This window comes from Scyliorhinus torazame, chromosome 2 (assembly GCF_047496885.1).
Source record: "Scyliorhinus torazame isolate Kashiwa2021f chromosome 2, sScyTor2.1, whole genome shotgun sequence".
Taxonomy (NCBI): domain Eukaryota; kingdom Metazoa; phylum Chordata; class Chondrichthyes; order Carcharhiniformes; family Scyliorhinidae; genus Scyliorhinus; species Scyliorhinus torazame.
Window position 1 is genome coordinate 115,393,241 of NC_092708.1, and position 17,057 is coordinate 115,410,297.

Genomic DNA, 17,057 nt, shown 5'->3' on the forward strand with positions numbered 1-17,057 from the left:
ACACGTATACCAGCTCCAGCCCACTGCACCACCCGCTTCTGCTTGACCCAGCTCAGGACCTTCTCCTTCACACTGTACCTACGGAAGCACAGAGTCATTGCCCTTGGCGGCTCACTCGCCTTTGGTACAGGCCTCCACGACCGATGAGCCCGATCCAGTTCATATCGGGAGGGATCCTCCCCCTCCCCCAATAGTTTTGCCAGCATCGCGGCAAAATACTCAGTCGGCTTTGGTCCTTCAACTCCTTCTGGCAGCCTCACAATCCTCAAATTCTGTCGCCTGGATCTGTTTTCCAGGTCTTCCATTTTTCCTCGCAGATCCTTGTTAATGTCCATCACCTTCCGCATCTCTTTCCCCATCGAGGCAAGTTGATCACCGTGCTGCAATAACGTCTCCTCCACTTCCTTCAGCACCTCCCCTTGCTCTCGCACCTCCGCCACTGCGCTTGCCACCTCCGTCCTCACCGGGGAAACCACCTCCTCCACCAGCACACTCAAAACCTCCCTCATCTCCTTCCTCACCGTCTCCATGCATTTCGCAATCTGTGCCAACTGCTTTTCAAATTCCGCAGCCATCACCTTAGTTATTTCTTCAGCCGTAAGCAGTGCGGCCTTCCCTGGTGCTCCAGCCTCCATTTTCCTTGGTGACCCCGCGGTGACCTTTCCACTCCCCGACGGACCTTCAGCTGTTTTTTTTCCGGCCGTTTTCTTGCTCACCCTCGACATTTTTCTTTGGGTTTTTTTTTCCTCCTGTGTCTTCATTGTGCCTCCTCCGTGCCTTCTCCCTGCATCTGCCGCCTCCGTGGACCCTGGGACCGGGCTTAAAGCCCCGAAAATGCCGTTCCCGAACGGGAGCTCTCCATTGTGCGGCCGCCTCCCGCCCGCCGTCACCGGAAGTCCCGCTGGTGCAAAGCTGAGTGGCGACTACCCCAGACATGCTCCTAGCCTCATTACTGGCGGAGATTGCATGGTTTTTTGAGATTCTCACCTCTCGGTCACATGAGAGGCAGCCACAATTGAGGGGAGGGTGGTGGTGGTGGGGGGGGGGGGGGGGTTGGAAAAGAGTAAATTCCATAATCCATAAGCTGAAATCTGCCAAAGAACAGAGATTTCTGTTCCCTGAGGGTGAACAGCCAGAGATTGTGGTTCATATTCGTACCAATGACACAGAGAGATTGATGAAGTCCTGCACACTGTTTTCAGGGTGTTTCGGGAAGAAATTAAAAGTCAGAACTCAGGGTCAGTAATTTCTGGATTAATCCCAGTACCACAGTGTGGTGTTGGGTGCTCTGGTGCACAGATGAGCCAACACAGTTGTATGTGGTACAACTCTATTTTATTTTAACTCTTATAATACAGTTCGTTCTGGATACTCTGCACGTGCTGTCTCCCTGAGTGTGTTTGGTAGCAGGTCTGTCCTGGTCTTCCTCTCCAGCTAATACTGACCACCGGGGGTCGTGTCTGTGCTTTTATATCTTTCTGTCATTGGTTGTGGTGTTGTATGTTCTGATTTGTCTGTTGGTGTGTCTATCATGATGTGTGTGTTTGAATATCATGACATCCCCCCTTTTTACAAAGATATGTGCCTACGTGGTTATAAATATAATCGTGTCGTGAGTGCATCTAAGAGTGTGTGCGTGTGTTGTGTACAGCGTGTGTATATGACGTAACTATTTACATGGGGCGATGTCGGGTGCGTCACACTAACAAGGTTGTACCATTACAAAACATGGATGCGAGAGAAAAAAAACTTGAACAGTGGTCCGGTCAGACGATATCTGGAACAATAAACAACAACAGGTTATAATACAGAAGTGTTTGACTTTTTGAACGTATGAACAGCGTTATAAGTCCAGTCTAATGGGTGACCGCCTCAAGAATGGGCTGGTCCTCAAGCCGGTTCAGCTGTGGAGATTTGTGGTCACACTGGTTTACCTTGGACTGTTGGAGGTGATGCTGTTGCCGAAGTCTCTACTTTACCATTTGTTGTACTTCGTGCAGTGCTTGGTTTTTTTATTTGTGCAAATATAACATTCAACATCTTTGTTAGTGTTGCCTTGGCTGTGGTTTGGTTCTGGTGGCGATGGAAGGGGCATGATCCATGGCATCTCCACGAAGTCATCCTTGGGAACCAGTGGAGGATCCGGCGTGTGCGTATGGTTCAGTTGCGAGCGTGGAAGGCGGCGCAAAGCTCGCTGATTGTGCCTACGCACCAATCCATCCGCCCTGCATGCCAGGAACAAGGTGGAGTCTTTTTTCTTTTTATGTTTGTGGTGGACGGCATCTTGTAGCCGATGGGTCGTTGCCATCGAAGTAGCACCATCACTAATATCATGCAAGGCGATGACTGTGCCAGATGTGGAAGTTGGCCGAGACCGTGCACGCTGGTTCCGGCCACCTGCTGTGCCGGAAGGGCGACTCCGCAGAGAAACGTCGAAGCATGTCGCCTTGGAGAGATAATTGTTGCTCGCATCAACGTCTGGCGATGGCGCGAATTGGTGTGTCCATCTTGGACCGCCGGTGCTGGTTGCCACTGCCAACCCAGTGGGACTGCCACGCGATCCATTCCCTGTCGCCGTGGCATCCGCCGTCACCCTGAGCATGCCATCACCGAGGCCGCGACACCGCCCGTCCGGAGCAAGGTCTGGCGTGCGCGAATCAGAGTCGGCGCTTGGCTGCTCCCCATCTGGAGTCCGGTCTGCCTTCCGTCGATGCCCCCCGTCCGGAGTCCCAACAGGTTCATTGGAGGCAGCCGAGATTCCCTGAAGCTGCACTTCTGGAGTCGGAACATGCAGGAATGCACCAACCAGTGGAGAGGCTCGAGCCATCGAGGGTGGAAGCGGTGCGCCGCCACCGCAGTCGTCAGTGGTCCCACCGTGATCATCGAGTGCCTCGGTACGCACTAGGCGAGGTCTGTCACCTTGCACCTTTTGCATGGGAAGTGGGATGCTGTCGTCACTCGTCTCACATCCCGTGGATAGATCCTCATTAGCAGCTTGCTGTTCACTAGGGTTGGGTAAATTGTCAGAGTTTTCATCTGGTGGTGCACACCATGTCGGTGGACTGTCATTGTCTTGCCGTTGTCCTTCATTTGGGCTTTTCTTCTTTGGAATTTTAAATCTTCCCCCAGACATTGCAGAACCTTGTTTATTACCCCCAAATTCTCCCATATGTATGGTCTCGAATATAGGATCCAATGTTTCTATCTACATTATACTATTTTCCAAAGAACATTCCGTTTCACTTTTCTTCTCAGGTGCCTCATATGTATCTTTGTCTAATGTACATGCCTTCATGGTCTCTGGGTCTGATTTTGCTGGGACTGGCATGGTCACAGTCTCTCTTTTACTGTTCTCAATTGCCCACATTATACTCCCCATACATAACTGCTTAATCACTGGGGTTAGTGTGGTACAATGGATAATCGGGTCGACCTTATCTGCATCTTCACCATTAGTGGAAAGCACACTTGGTTCACTTGAAACTGCTGTGGGTTTTAAATTCGTTATCTGGCTACTCGATGTCGGTGTCCTCAGGATTCTTGCTCCCATGTTCTGCTCATTTATCAGTGGAGTGTGTATAGGTTCAATGCAATTAATGTTCCCCTCAAGGTTTGAAGAGTCATTACTGACTAACTGCTGGTCTCCGAAGTTGGGACTTTGCGGCGTTGTGTTGAAGGGAGACAGTTGTCCCTGCTGTAGATATGATTCAGGTTGTGTTATTTCTATTACCTGAGGATCAATGTCTTGTCCATTTTTTCGATCTGTACTAAAACACTGGCAATTCTCAGCCTGCTCCTTGCAAGTTAAACATTCAATTAATTTCTTTAGCAAATCCTCAGCATCCTTCTGTGGCCGTGCAGCATTATTAATCTCTGTTCGGCTATAATGATCCTGAAGGTCAGCGCATAAACCTTTTTTCTTCGGGCTTGGACGAGGCGATTCCTTTGGCTTGTCTTCAGTTGGGCTTGAACAGTCTTCAGCACTGTGTCCTTCATTGTAGCATGAGAGACCGTCATGGTCATGCTGCTGTGTAGTGGAGCATGGTAGGCTGTTATAGCCATTTTGCTGTTCGCGTGAGCATGGCAGACTTGCATCGTCTGCCGCTGGTTGGTCAGAAGAGGTTGCTAGACCCTCAAGGTCTTGTTCCTGCAAGGACTGCACATTGGAGTCTTGCGTTGCTTCTATCGTGGAGGCTGTTCACGAGCTCTCTGTGGAGGCTTGTGACACTGGAGTCACTTCTTGTTCATGCAAGGACTGTGCTCTGGAGTCTTGCGTTTCTGCAATTGTGGAGTCTGTCCACGAGCTTGCTGTGGAGGCTTGTGACACTGGAGTCACTTCTGGTTCATGCGAGGACTGCGCTCTGGAGTCTTGCATGTCTTCTTTCATAGAGTCGGGAACGTTGAGCGGGACGTGGACCACGCTCTGTGTGGCAGCAGGGCGCTCTCCGTGTGCTTGCAGCGCTCCCTGTCTGTTAATGTCAGGCTGCAGCATCATCCGGTACTGATAAGTTGGGACGTCATAACTGCTGGATTGAAGATCCTCAAATCCAAAAAATGAATCCGCATCTGCGTCGGATTCAATGTGGGGGCCGCCAATGTGCAACACGAAAGGTTCGTCCGAGTCATAGTCGTACAGGACCACGGAGCTATCATTGGGCTCGCGAGGTCCGGAAACACTGTAAAGATCGTCATCGAAGTATTCGAGGTCGGAATCATCGGCTTGTGCGTAGGTAACTGCTTGTTGGAGGGTCAATTTGCGGCAATGTGCTGTCATTCCAGGTGAGGGAGGGTTGTTTTACAGCTTTAACAGATTTTTGTTTTTTTGATTTGGGACGTTTCCCTTTTAAATTGGATTTGGGACGTTTCCCCTTTAAATTGGTGCAGTCTGGGGCCTCTGACATCCTGACGCTTGGTATGTAGCACGTAGGAAGCGACTGCGCATGCTCAGATCGCTGTTCCTTTACCGATGGCCGTTTTCTTGACTGCGCATGCGCAGCATCTCGCGCATGCGCAAACGAAACTTCCGGTTCTGCGCACTGCTCGCGCAACTGTGCTAGCGTGATACCTTTAGCAAGATGGCCGCCGACCTCGACCCAGCCCTCTCTCAGGCCCGGGATTTCGGCCTCTGGGAATTCGGGCTCCGGGATCCCAGCCACGAGGTGAGTACTGCAGCTTTTCTTACCTTTACTTGCCGATTGGATTGCGTTTTCTTCACAGTACTTGGAGAATTTGTCCAGGACTGCCTGGTAATCGTACCTTTGCTGCCTCCTGAAGAACCTGAACTTTGTGAATATTTCTCTTGCCCTTGCACCGGCGATGGTGAGGAGAAATTCAATTTTTTCGCTATCATCCAGGCCTTGGAGTTCAGCTGCCACCAGGAACAATTCGAACATTTGCCGGAATCGCCGCCAGTTTTCGCGGAGATCGCCGTAGCACTGGAGCGGCTGCGGAACCGGGAGCTCTATCATTTTGCCTGGGCACTGCTGGGTGTCTGTGTACACTGAGGTATGCCGGCAGGTATCGATCCACTCCTGTACCATGTGGTGTTGGGTGCTCTGGTGCACAGATGAGCCAACACAGTTGTATGTGGTACAACTCTATTTTATTTTAACTCTTATAATACAGTTCGTTCTGGATACTCTGCACGTGCTGTCTCCCTGAGTGTGTTTGGTAGCAGGTCTGTCCTGGTCTTCCTCTCCAGCTAATACTGACCACCGGGGGTCGTGTCTGTGCTTTTATATCTTTCTGTCATTGGTTGTGGTGTTGTATGTTCTGATTTGTCTGTTGGTGTGTCTATCATGATGTGTGTGTTTGAATATCATGACACACAGATTAGTGAATATCGAAATATGAGGATACAGTAGTGACGCCGAATGTGTGGCTGAAGAGATGGTGCAGTAGGGAGTACTTCAGATTCCTGGGACATTGAGACTGGTGGCACCTGTATAAGCTGGATAGGGGCAGGATCAATATCTTGGCAAGGAAGTTGGCTAGCGCTGTTGGAGGGAGTTTAAATTAACTTGGTAATGAACTAGGAATCTCAGTATTGATACAGGAAGGAGGAACGCAAAGGTAAAAATAGAATGCAGAAGATTAGAATGGAGGACCGAGGAAATAAAGTCCAGAAAATAAACACAGGAATTGTTCAATAGTTCAGTTCAGTGGTATTTACTTCAATCCTAGGAATCTAGCGAAATAAGGCACATGAGCCGAGGGCACAGATAGATATTTGGAATTATATCATACCCATTACTGAAATGTTTCTTAAAGTAGGGCAGGAATGGTAGCTCAACATTTTGGTGATAGGGTTTTCAGAAGGGCTGTTAAAGGGGATAAAATCGGAAGGGGGTTTGCAATATTGATTAAGAAAAAAATCAAAGATGTGAGCAGGAGTCATATGATAGAAGGAGCATCAAATGTAACCACATGGGTTGAACAGAGGAACAAAAGGGGGCAATCATACTGTTGGGAGTATAACTTTGACCCCCAACAGTCTGAGGGGGAAATCAGGGCATTCACAGTAAAACTCCCCTCGTATTAACTGGGTTAACTTCAATTTAAAAGCTGCAGAATTTTTTTAATGTACTTGGGAAAACCTTCTGTATTTAGTTTTAAGGAATGAATGTGGACTGGTGACTAGGCTATCATTGAAAGAACATTCAAAATCTTTGCAGACGAAAGGGATGTTGATGGTGAAGAGCTCGGTGATGGTTGCCTGGCACATGCATAGCCAATTACCAGCCCAAGTCTGTACATTATCCAGTCTTGCTGCATGCATGATGTGGAGATGCCGGCGTTGGACTGGGGAGGGCGCAGTAAGAAGTCTTACAACACCAGGTTAAAGTCCAACAGGTTTGTTTGGAGTCACTAGCTTTCAGAGCGCAGCTCCTTCATCAGGTGAGTGAAGAGGTGGGTTACGCAAACTCATATATAGACAAGTCAATAATACAAGACGATACTTTGAATGCAAGTCTTTACAGGTAATTAAGTCTTTACAGGTCCAGATAGTGCAACTGGAGAGAGGGATAATCACAGGTTAAAGAGGTGTGAATTGTCTCAAGCGGTTGGTAGGATTTCAGAAGCCCAGGCTAGATGGTGGGGAGTGAATGTAATGAGACACGAATCCAAGGTCCCGGTTGAGGCCGTACTCATGCATGCGGAACTTGGCTATCAGTTTCTGCTCGGCAGTTCTGCATTGTTGCACGTCCTGAAGGCTGCCTTGGAGAACGTTAACCCGAAGATCAGAGGCTGAATGTCCTTGAATGCTGAAGTGTTCACCAACTGGAAGGGAACATTCCTGCCTGGTGATTGTTGCGCGATGTCCGGTCATCCGTTGTTGCAGCGTCTGCATGGTCTTGACAATGTACCACGCCTTGGGACATCCTTTCCTGCAGCATATGAGGTAGACAACATTGGCCAAGCCACACGACTATGCACCGCGTACCTGGTGGGTGGTATTCTCACGTGTAATGGTGGTATCCATGTTGATGATCTGGCACGTCTTGCAGAGGTTGCCATGGAAGGTTGTGTGGTGTTGTGGTCGCTGTTCTCCTGAAGGCTGCAAACAATGGTCTTTTTGAGGTTGCACGGTTGTTTGAAGCCAAGTAGTTGGGGTGTGGGGATGGCCTTGGTAAGATGTTCATCTTCATCGATGATGTGTTGAACGCTGCGAAGAAGATCTCGCAGTTTCTCTGCTCCAGGGAAGTACTGGACGATGAAGGGTACTCTGTCGGTTATGTCCCGTGTTTGTCTTCTGAGGAGGTTGGTGCGTTTCTTTGCTGTGGCTCATTGGAACCGTCAATCGATGAGTAGAGCGCCATATCCAGTTCTTAGGAGGGCGTCTTTGAGCTGTTACGCTCCTCCTCGTCTGAGCAGAGCCTGTGTATACAGAAGGCTTGTCCATAGGGGATAGCTTCTTTAATGTGTTCAGACTTGTTACTGCATACAGGCATGGACTGCTTCATTAACTGAGAAATTGCAAATAGAACAGCCCCCTCCTGACCTTATAACAGAGGTAAAGTCATTGATGGAGCAGCTGAGGATAGCAGGGTGCAGGAATAAGATTCAGACTACAAGTTTTCAAATAACTCTCATGTGGTGATAGATGAGAAATATTAACAGAATGGTTCTGAAGTGAAACTCAGAACTAGATAATCTGACAAGCATAATTCAGTACAAACATAATGTGTTGTAAATCAAAAAGCTGTGAAATGAGGATGTCACAATGGATGGGGGTTAATTAATTTTCATTTAATTCTGCAAATGATGGACACACAATTTTTTAAAAATAGAAATACTTAGAATATGAATTCATCCGATAAAACATTTTCATGAATGCCCAAATGCACTTGTTCACTGTCACTGCTTCCCTTTGATTCATACATGTGCATTGAAGTGGCCTTATTATGGTAGAAATGTACTCCCCGAGGCTGCAGCTTGCTCAACAATATTGATTATGTTCAAAGTGGAAAGGGTGTACCACAGGTGGCTAAAAGGCATAGAGAAGGCCATTCTGAACAATTACACTGTCTAATGGTAAAGGTTCAGTAAACAGAACATTCTGTATTGTGCCACATATGAAGGTATTGCCACATACTTCCACCTTTTTGCCAGAAGAAAATGAACAAGAAAAAATGTTTTAACTTGAGTGACGAGGGAATAGATTGTGGTCAACAGAGAGATAGTACCAGGAATGTTGACAGGCATATACATTGTCACCTTGCCACTGTATGAAGAGTGTAGGAAAAATTGAATACGAAGTCTCCAGTGTGACATATTTGTGTCACTTGGCTTTTGTCAGCTAAGTGAAAAGCAAAGATGTATCAGTAATGTGCTACATCATTCACATGCTTATTTTCTTTACATGTTGAAGCCCGAGAGTAAATTCAGCAATCCGACAGGGAGCAAAGGAGTACAATGTAGTGGCATTGATATATCTGACCCATGATTCTTCAAACCGGGAGCTTGTGATTGATAAATTTACACCCATAAGCAAGTGTAAGACTGAATCCAGAATACGGCATGGTACAATTTAAAAAACACAGAATGAGCTATCAGCTGTGAGAAGCTAGTACACAGACAATCTGCATGTTAAACACCACAAGTAGTAAGCTGTAGGCAGAAATATGATGCCTCAAAACCAACAGATCAGAACAAAGCTTTGTAGTCTTGTAATAGCCTGTCAAGAATGATAATGGACAATCAGGTAGCAGCCTCCTGAAATGTCCTCAACAATGGCAAAAATGTAAGGATCCTTCCTGTTCCTTCTGGTTTATTCCCTGTCTGTTCTCTTGTTTTCTCCTTTTATTCTTGCCAATTCATTTTTGATCCATGGATGTTTAATGGACCTGTGACTTTAAGACAAAGCAGCCTGCAGGATGCAGCCTTTAATTCAAAGAAGCAGATCCCAGAAATCTGTGCTGTTTTAGTGATTTTTTTAGACTAGTGATTGGAGATGGGCTAACCTCAAGGATAATTCGGTTTGACTGATGTGGCTGGAGTCAAAGGGTTGTGCTCTGCCTGGTTACAGATGGTGCTTGAACAGAAATGGTTCAGAGTGCGGCATGTGGCGCAGTGGATAGCACTGGGACTCACGCGCTGAGGACCCGGGTTCGAATCCCGGCCCTGGGTCACTGTCCGTGTGGAGTTTGCACATTCTCCCCATGTCTGCGTGGGTTTCACTGCCACAACCCAAAGACGTGCAGGTTAGGTGGATTGGCCACGCTAAATTGCTCCTTAATTGGGAAAAAAAATAATTGGGAACTCTAAATTTACATTTTTTTAAAAAATAAATGGTTCAGAGACCCAAGGCATTTTCAGGTTTGTTTTGGCAGCTCAAAGGGATGGGCCACTCTCTTTCTACTCTGGATTTCTCCAGAAGGACTGTGTTTCTGACCTGGCAGAAAGCCTGAAAGAATCGGTTTACAGGAGAACCATTGCAGTCTTTGCAAGAAAGGTTCAGAATCTAATAACTCTCTCCAAAAATATCCAGCTAATTCTCAGCAAAAGGCCAGTATGATAACCAACTCGCTCTGCAGAAAAGGCTGGTGTGAACCGACCAATTCTTTCTCCAGACAAATCAGAGGCTTGGAATCAAAGCATGATGTGAAGGGGCCTCTCCAGGAGAAGTGGTGAGCAATATTGCTAAATTGCAAGAAGCTCATTGCAAGCTGTAAACCAGATACTTTAATCCACAAATATACTGTGAAGAAAGCATGCCGCAAACCACCATTTGAAGCAAAGATTCTTATCTTTTGACCTTCACCTTATTATTTCCCCCTCTCTCTTTGTCTCTATTGTGTGTGTGGGTAGGGGGGGGGCAATTAAAGGGGGTTGTAGGTGAGCTTGTTGTTATTCAATTGTATTTACTGCTTATTTCATCATTATCTTTGTTATAAATTAAAAGTAGTTATGTTTTAACTTACAAACCTGGTGACTGTAATTATTGAGCAGCCTTGGGCCAAAGATTTCCGGAATTTTTATAATAATTATTTGTTAATTCACTTGTGTAGTGACCCCAGGGCACGTGGAGCTATAATTAACCATGCATTTGCTCAGGGTGTGGTAACAATATAGGTCCAAGGAACCACTGCAAAGCCAGATGTGGCATCAACAGTGTAGTCCTTCTCTGGACAAATTAGAAGTACATACAAGAGATGCATGGTAACACCCAGCAGGCAGTCCCTAGACTTACAGCTCCCATTAGTGAAGTACATATCCTCAACTGGGAGGAAGCACTGTGATAAGAAACATTAATCTCACACAGAGAACAAAATTAAGAGAAATACATTTATGGAATAAGGAAGAATCAGATTTACAGCAGATTGGTATTCATGACTATAGCGATAAGGGCAGGAATTTCCTTCCAAGTGCAGGAAACTGACATTGGGACTGTTTCCAGGACCCGATCCTGCCCCCTGGGGGTGGGTGGGGGGGGACAGTCACAGTCCCGATCTTTCCAGGAGCAGGTGTTAATTGGCTAGATGAGGAGTCGGGCTGCCAATTAGCAGCTATGGGGCAAAGAACAGAAGTGGGACTAGAAAGAGGACTAACCGAATTGAAACCAGCTACAGCAGCAACTACTGTGGCTTTTTTCATTGTTTTGCTTACTTGTTGTTATAACCTGCCTGCTTACCATTGGCTGGGGACTAATGACAATCCCACAATCCTGTGGGAGTATGAGCTTCCCCAATGAGGGGGGCGGAGAAACCATTAGTAAACTCCAAGTATAAATAAAGCTGGGCAGTTTGGAACCAGCAGGAAGGAGTGTGCAGCAAGGGAAGTTGCTGCTGCTGTTATATAATTATATGTTATTGTAAATAAATGTTATTACTTTGTATCCTTAAAACTCGTGCTGGATTCTTCGTGGCCCTCACAAAACTTGTGTAAAAATACCTCTGGAGTAGCAGAGGCCTGGAATCCTGGGGAGGGCAGCCACTCTTTTCATGGATGGAGAACCGGAGGTCCTCCTAAAGGCAATGGGTGAAGAGTTGGGAGGTCCTCTTCCCAGAAGGTGACAGAAGGAGGTCACCCTATCAAACCTCAATGGAGGTCAGTGACACTGTGAGCAGGAGGAGTGTGGTATGCAGGAACAGGACCTGTTGTAGGAAGACATTAAATGATCTCATATGCTCTGACAAGGTGACTACAACGCTGAATCTTCAGGACAGGTCCTTGGGTGTTCCCCTCCAGAAGACAGGCCAGCTGCAGAGGCTGAGGCCACATACTGTTCTTTTTTAAAATAAATTTAGAGTACCCAATTAATTTTTTCCAATTAAGGGGCAATTTAGCGTGGCCAATCCACCTACCCGGCACATCTTTGGGTTGTGGGGGCGAAACCCATGCAAACACAGGGAGAAGGTGCAAACTCCACACGGACAGTGACCCAGAGCCGGGATCAAACCTGGGACCTCAGCGCCGTGAAGCAGCAATGCTAACCACTGCGCCACCGCGCTGCCCTCACATACTGTTCCTGAACATGCGAGCATGCGCCCAGGGTTCTTACTGACCTCTCACAATGGCACAGAGCTTTAGTGCTGTTGAGGACCTGCCAGCAGTGAAACGTGAAGCTTATAATAAATAAGAGTTGCATTGACCATAGAGGCCAGCAGTGACTTATCCCTCTCCTTTGTCCTTGCAGGAGAAATGGGCACATAATGCCCTGGAGAGGGTCCAGATTGAGGAGGGGTTCTATACTTGCACACGCACCACAATAGAGGGGGGGAGCCATGGGCTTCGCCAGGGTCAGTGACTATGAGGAAGCTGAGCAAGGCGAGGTGGGCATCCAGGCTGGAGATGGTGAATAGAGACTGAAATCCTTACATTATGTGAGTGCACTGCACTGTGTTGGGCAGAGTACGGAGTGGATCATTGGGATATTGATCACTTGTAAATGTGCACTTTTTAATCTTTTACAGCCACGTGTAAATATTGACACATGAAGCCAGACATGTGAGCCTCCTTTTATTAATGGTGGAAAAGGAGAAGTAAAGTAAAAGTAAAGTAAAATCATCATTGACCATGATGACCATAGGCTGCTTTCCCCTTTGAGGGGGAGAGCTGATTTAACCTGAGGATCACCAAACCTCAGGTGAGGGGCAAGGTTGAGAAGGTGGGCCTTCATATGAAGGATTCTTTAATGGTGACAGCAAAACATCTGGACAGATGGGCTTTCTTCATTGGCAGTAAGAGTTGAGCTGTTCCAAGCTGGGTCTTCAATTGAAATGTTCTCACATACAGCTTAGTGAGTTCCAGACCATACCATTCCTGCTGGGTATGAGGGGTTGATCTGTAATCGGATGATCCCTGATATTAAAGGCATCATGATGAAGCAATTGAATGCCGCCCCAACCTGTGCAAGGAGGCACCTCTGGATTCTACATCTTTCTCCTGTACCTCCTCTTCCATGCATGAGCAGCTTAATTCCAGGGCTTCACCCTCTTCAAGGTCCACACTCTCTGGAGGGCCTTGTTCTGGAGAGCACAGCAGACCACCACAATGCGTGAGACCCATGCAGGAGTGTACTGCAGAGCAATAACAGCCCTGGCATCAGAACTGCATCTCCAACAGCCTAAAAGCTTGATCAGCGGTTGTCCTAGCTAGAGAGCCGCTCATGACCACCAAACAAATTAGGTGGTCGCATAAAATGGAGAATGCCTCAGAGGGTGACTCAGAGTTGGAATACAGACACCATTGGGTTGGCACAGGTTGCCGGGATAGTGATCTGTTCACGCTTGGGTAGTGCAAGGGGTTATCACCCTGATGGTACCGCAGGAGCATAAGAGACCATTAGGCTTCCAATCACAAGTGGTCGTCCACTTGCGCACATGGGAAGCAGCAGCTGTTAACAGGAGCACAACTCTCCCATTCAGACCCCGTGACATTGAGGTGCAATATCCTCCAATGGAAGGGAAGAGCTCTGGGCATCAGGAGGACACAGGAAAGGTAAGAGGGACAGGAAGGCAAATAGGCCATACCTTCGGCATAGGAAATACCAGTGAAGATGGAGCTACCTTGAGATGTTAGAAAACCAGTGTTACAGGACGCTGCAATTCTTTAGGCAAATGGTCATAGAGATTTGTGCCCTCATCACAAAAGACCTCATACTCCCTGCAACACTGCTCAGCAAGCCTTGCAGTAGCTGTCAAATTCACTGTGGATTTGCACTTCTTTGCTCCGGCTCCTTCCAAATACCAGCTATGGATCTGGGTGTTGACCTGAAAATGGCTGTACATCACTGCATCATGCTGGTTACTGATGCCCTATTTGTAAGTACCAGACAGATGGGGCCTTAAAGGGACAGAAGACAGAGGATTCCCCACGTGCAGGGCATCATCTATTGCACCCATGTGACCATCAAGGCTCCAACTGAATGCTTTACAATATTCATTGAGATGAAGGATTTCCATTCCTTATTCAGCTGGTCTGCGAACACAAAAGATTCCTGCATGTATGCATTCACTGGTGGAGGAGGTAGTCAAGAAGGCATATGGCATGCTTGCCTTCATTGGCCAGGGTATAGAGTATAAAAATTGGCAAATCATGTTGCAGCTGTATAGAACCTTAGTTAGGCCACACTTGGAGTATAGTGTTCAATTCTAGTCGCCACACTACCAGAAGTATGTGGAGGCTTTACAGAGGGTGCAGAAGAGATTTACCAGTATGTTGCCTGGTATGGAAGGCATTAGCTATGAGGAGAGGTTGAATAAACTTGATTTGTTCTCACTGGAATGAAGGAGGTTGAGGGGCAACTTGATGGAGGTCTACAAAATTATGAGGGACATAGACAGAATGAATAGTCAGAGACTTTTTCCCAGGGTAGAGGGGTAATTACTAGGGGGCCTAGGTTTAAGGTGCGAGGGGCAAGGTTTAGAGGAGATGTACGAGGTAAGTTTTTTTTACACAGAGGGTAGTGGGTACCTGGAACTCGCTGCCGGAGGAGGTGGTGGAAGCAGGGACGATAGTGACATTTAAGGGGCATCTTGACAAATACATGAATAGGATGGGAATAGAGGGATACGGACCCCAGAAATGTGGAAGATTTTAGTTCAGACGGGCAGCATGGTCGGCACTGGCTTGGAGGGCCGAAGGGCCTATTCCTATGCTGTACTTTTCTTTGTTCTTTGTTTTGTTCTTTCTTGGTAACTACCATGACTCCTGCCACTGCCATCTTACAGAAATTTGAGCTCCCTCCTCTACCTCACTGCCTGAATGGGGACTTCTAGGTCAGCATCTGCAAAGTGAAGGGCAGCCCTACCTTCGGTTCCAGCCTTTGCCTCTCCTGCTCCATCCAGTAACAGTATCGCGGCATTGATTCAGTGAAATGACAGGTGTAATAATGTCTACTGTGATCAGTTTGAACCAGGCCCACTTTCTCTCTTCCCCACTTCCATTACAGGCCCTTTGGCCGACCAATCTCTGCTCCAGCCAATTAACAGGTCACCCCCATAAAATAAGCGGCTATGAGTGTTCCTCCCTGGGAGCAGGACTGTGACCTAGAAGCGCTCCCTCCATTTACCACTCCCTAAAGGAGAGTCCTGCCCTTTGTATCCTCCCATTTTCCATTTACAGTGTGTCTCTTCTCATCTATGCCATGGTTTTACAATCTAGATTTCTTCTTCATCAAATATTGGCTGCTGCTATGGTCACAAGCCCATTACGTCTATCTCCTTTTCTCTGCGTTTTAAAGGCTGCTTTTATCAAGGCCCTGGTTGTTGCTCAATTGTCCTATCCCACTCTCTCACCAACTTCCTGTCCAGCACACTTGCAGGGCTAACCATGCCAACATCGTTCCCATCTCACTCACTCTCTCCACTAGTGCTCCCTCAGACGTTGAGAGAATCAACTGTAATTGTACCTCTTTGCATTTCCCTCCAGACTGTCCATTCATCATTGCTTTTGCAACCTTATGGTGGATGAATGCGATAATTTTATTTTTGATGGAAACTTGGTTCGTGGATGGTGGCACCTTACCCCTCACTGAAAACTCCCCCACTTTGATTTCTTTCCACCACCTTCCCCACCAGTCTTTCCCATACTGACTTGATGGCCGTGTTGCCCTTATCATCAAATCACACTTGTCTAATTCCTTACTACTATGGTATATCCTACTCCTCTTAGTATCTCACCTTGATCAACCCCCTTCTTGAATGTAAGCTCTGTAGCCTTCCTCCTCATCAATTCCACCTTGTTACATCTCTTTCCACTTTCAAAAACCTTCACTTAACTTATTTTTGACCATGCCCTCAGTGACTTCCAGTGCTTCTTGGTGTTTGTCCTTCCTCCCACTCTGGAAAACAATTTCCACATATATTGCATTAAAGGTGCTATATAAATGCAAGTCTGAAGCACCATGGAATCTTTTCACTATGCTACAGATGCTAATTAAATGAAAGTTTGTGATGTTGTTTCTTCTTGCTGTACCATTATACTATGTTGAGCCAAGAAACTAATGTTGGTGATATTAGTAGACAGACATTTAACACTGTTCATTTGAAACCTGTTGTTTTAATTTCAGCATTAATTTCAAACAGGTTAATAGCCCTGTTAAGATAGCAGAAATAATTTATAGACTTTTTTAATATATAAAGGTCCATTTCAGAGCAACTGCCATAGTTTTCTGTTCTTTATTAGAATGTGGTAACTCACATGCTTTGACTATATGTTATTTACAATCTGTGCTTTGTCAGCCAAGACCAACATCTTGGCTGACATCAGGCAACACCTTTGGGTTGCACAAGGGGAGAGATAGTCTATTCAGATTCACAGCCTGAGTCTTATTTGTAAGGCAAGGAGTGTTGCACACTTGTCATTTCACTTCAATCTGTATCTTCATTAATAATGCAACTCTTCAAAACTGATGTTCAATCAAAATTAGAAGTGGATCAAAGAGCTATCAAAACAAGTCTACAATGTCTCATCACTGATAGTTTTGCTGTCCATGGAGTTGATGCAGTCAAGGATAAAATGTACATAACTTATTAACCAAACGCCAGGTATGATCCCAGTTGATGTTACAACTGGACGGGACGATCCCAGAATGGAACCCTCTCTCCAAAGTCCGTAATGTGTACTTTTGTTCATAAAAGGTGAGGAAGAGTCAGAGGATCGCGAATTAGTTTTAACAAGAAGAAAAATATTAAACATGAACAGAAATTGGATTACTCCTTTACTCCCTGCTTAGCTGAACAATTACACACAGATTTTAAGATTAACACAGATTGCAAAGTACATTTTAATCGACAATGGTCTCATTAATACACATGGTCCCTTTTAAGCACACAAGTTGACTGCGGTAAGACACACATCTCTCTGAACCCAAGTAAATGTCTGTGGATTTCTCCTCAAAATCCTCCCCACCTGATTCTTATACTATGAGCCACCTTGTCTCTCTGAACTCCCACTTCCACACAAGTGGTTTCAAATTCCACTTTCAAAAGTCACACTTTCAAATCTTCTTTTAAGTTTTGTTTTCCCTCCGCTATTTCCATCAAGGTTTCACTTTCAGGTTTTACACCCCTCCCTTCAGGTTTCCTTTGTCTTAAAGGCTTTTACATAAA

The 17,057-nt window shown here is 46.4% G+C and overlaps 1 protein-coding gene across 9 annotated transcripts in view; it reads right to left on the reverse strand.

Annotated features, from left to right (window-relative positions):
• The window catches only part of myo3b (myosin IIIB), a 1,137,435-nt gene that overhangs the window by 602,010 nt on the left and 518,368 nt on the right, over positions 1-17,057 (reverse strand). The window lies entirely within an intron of this gene.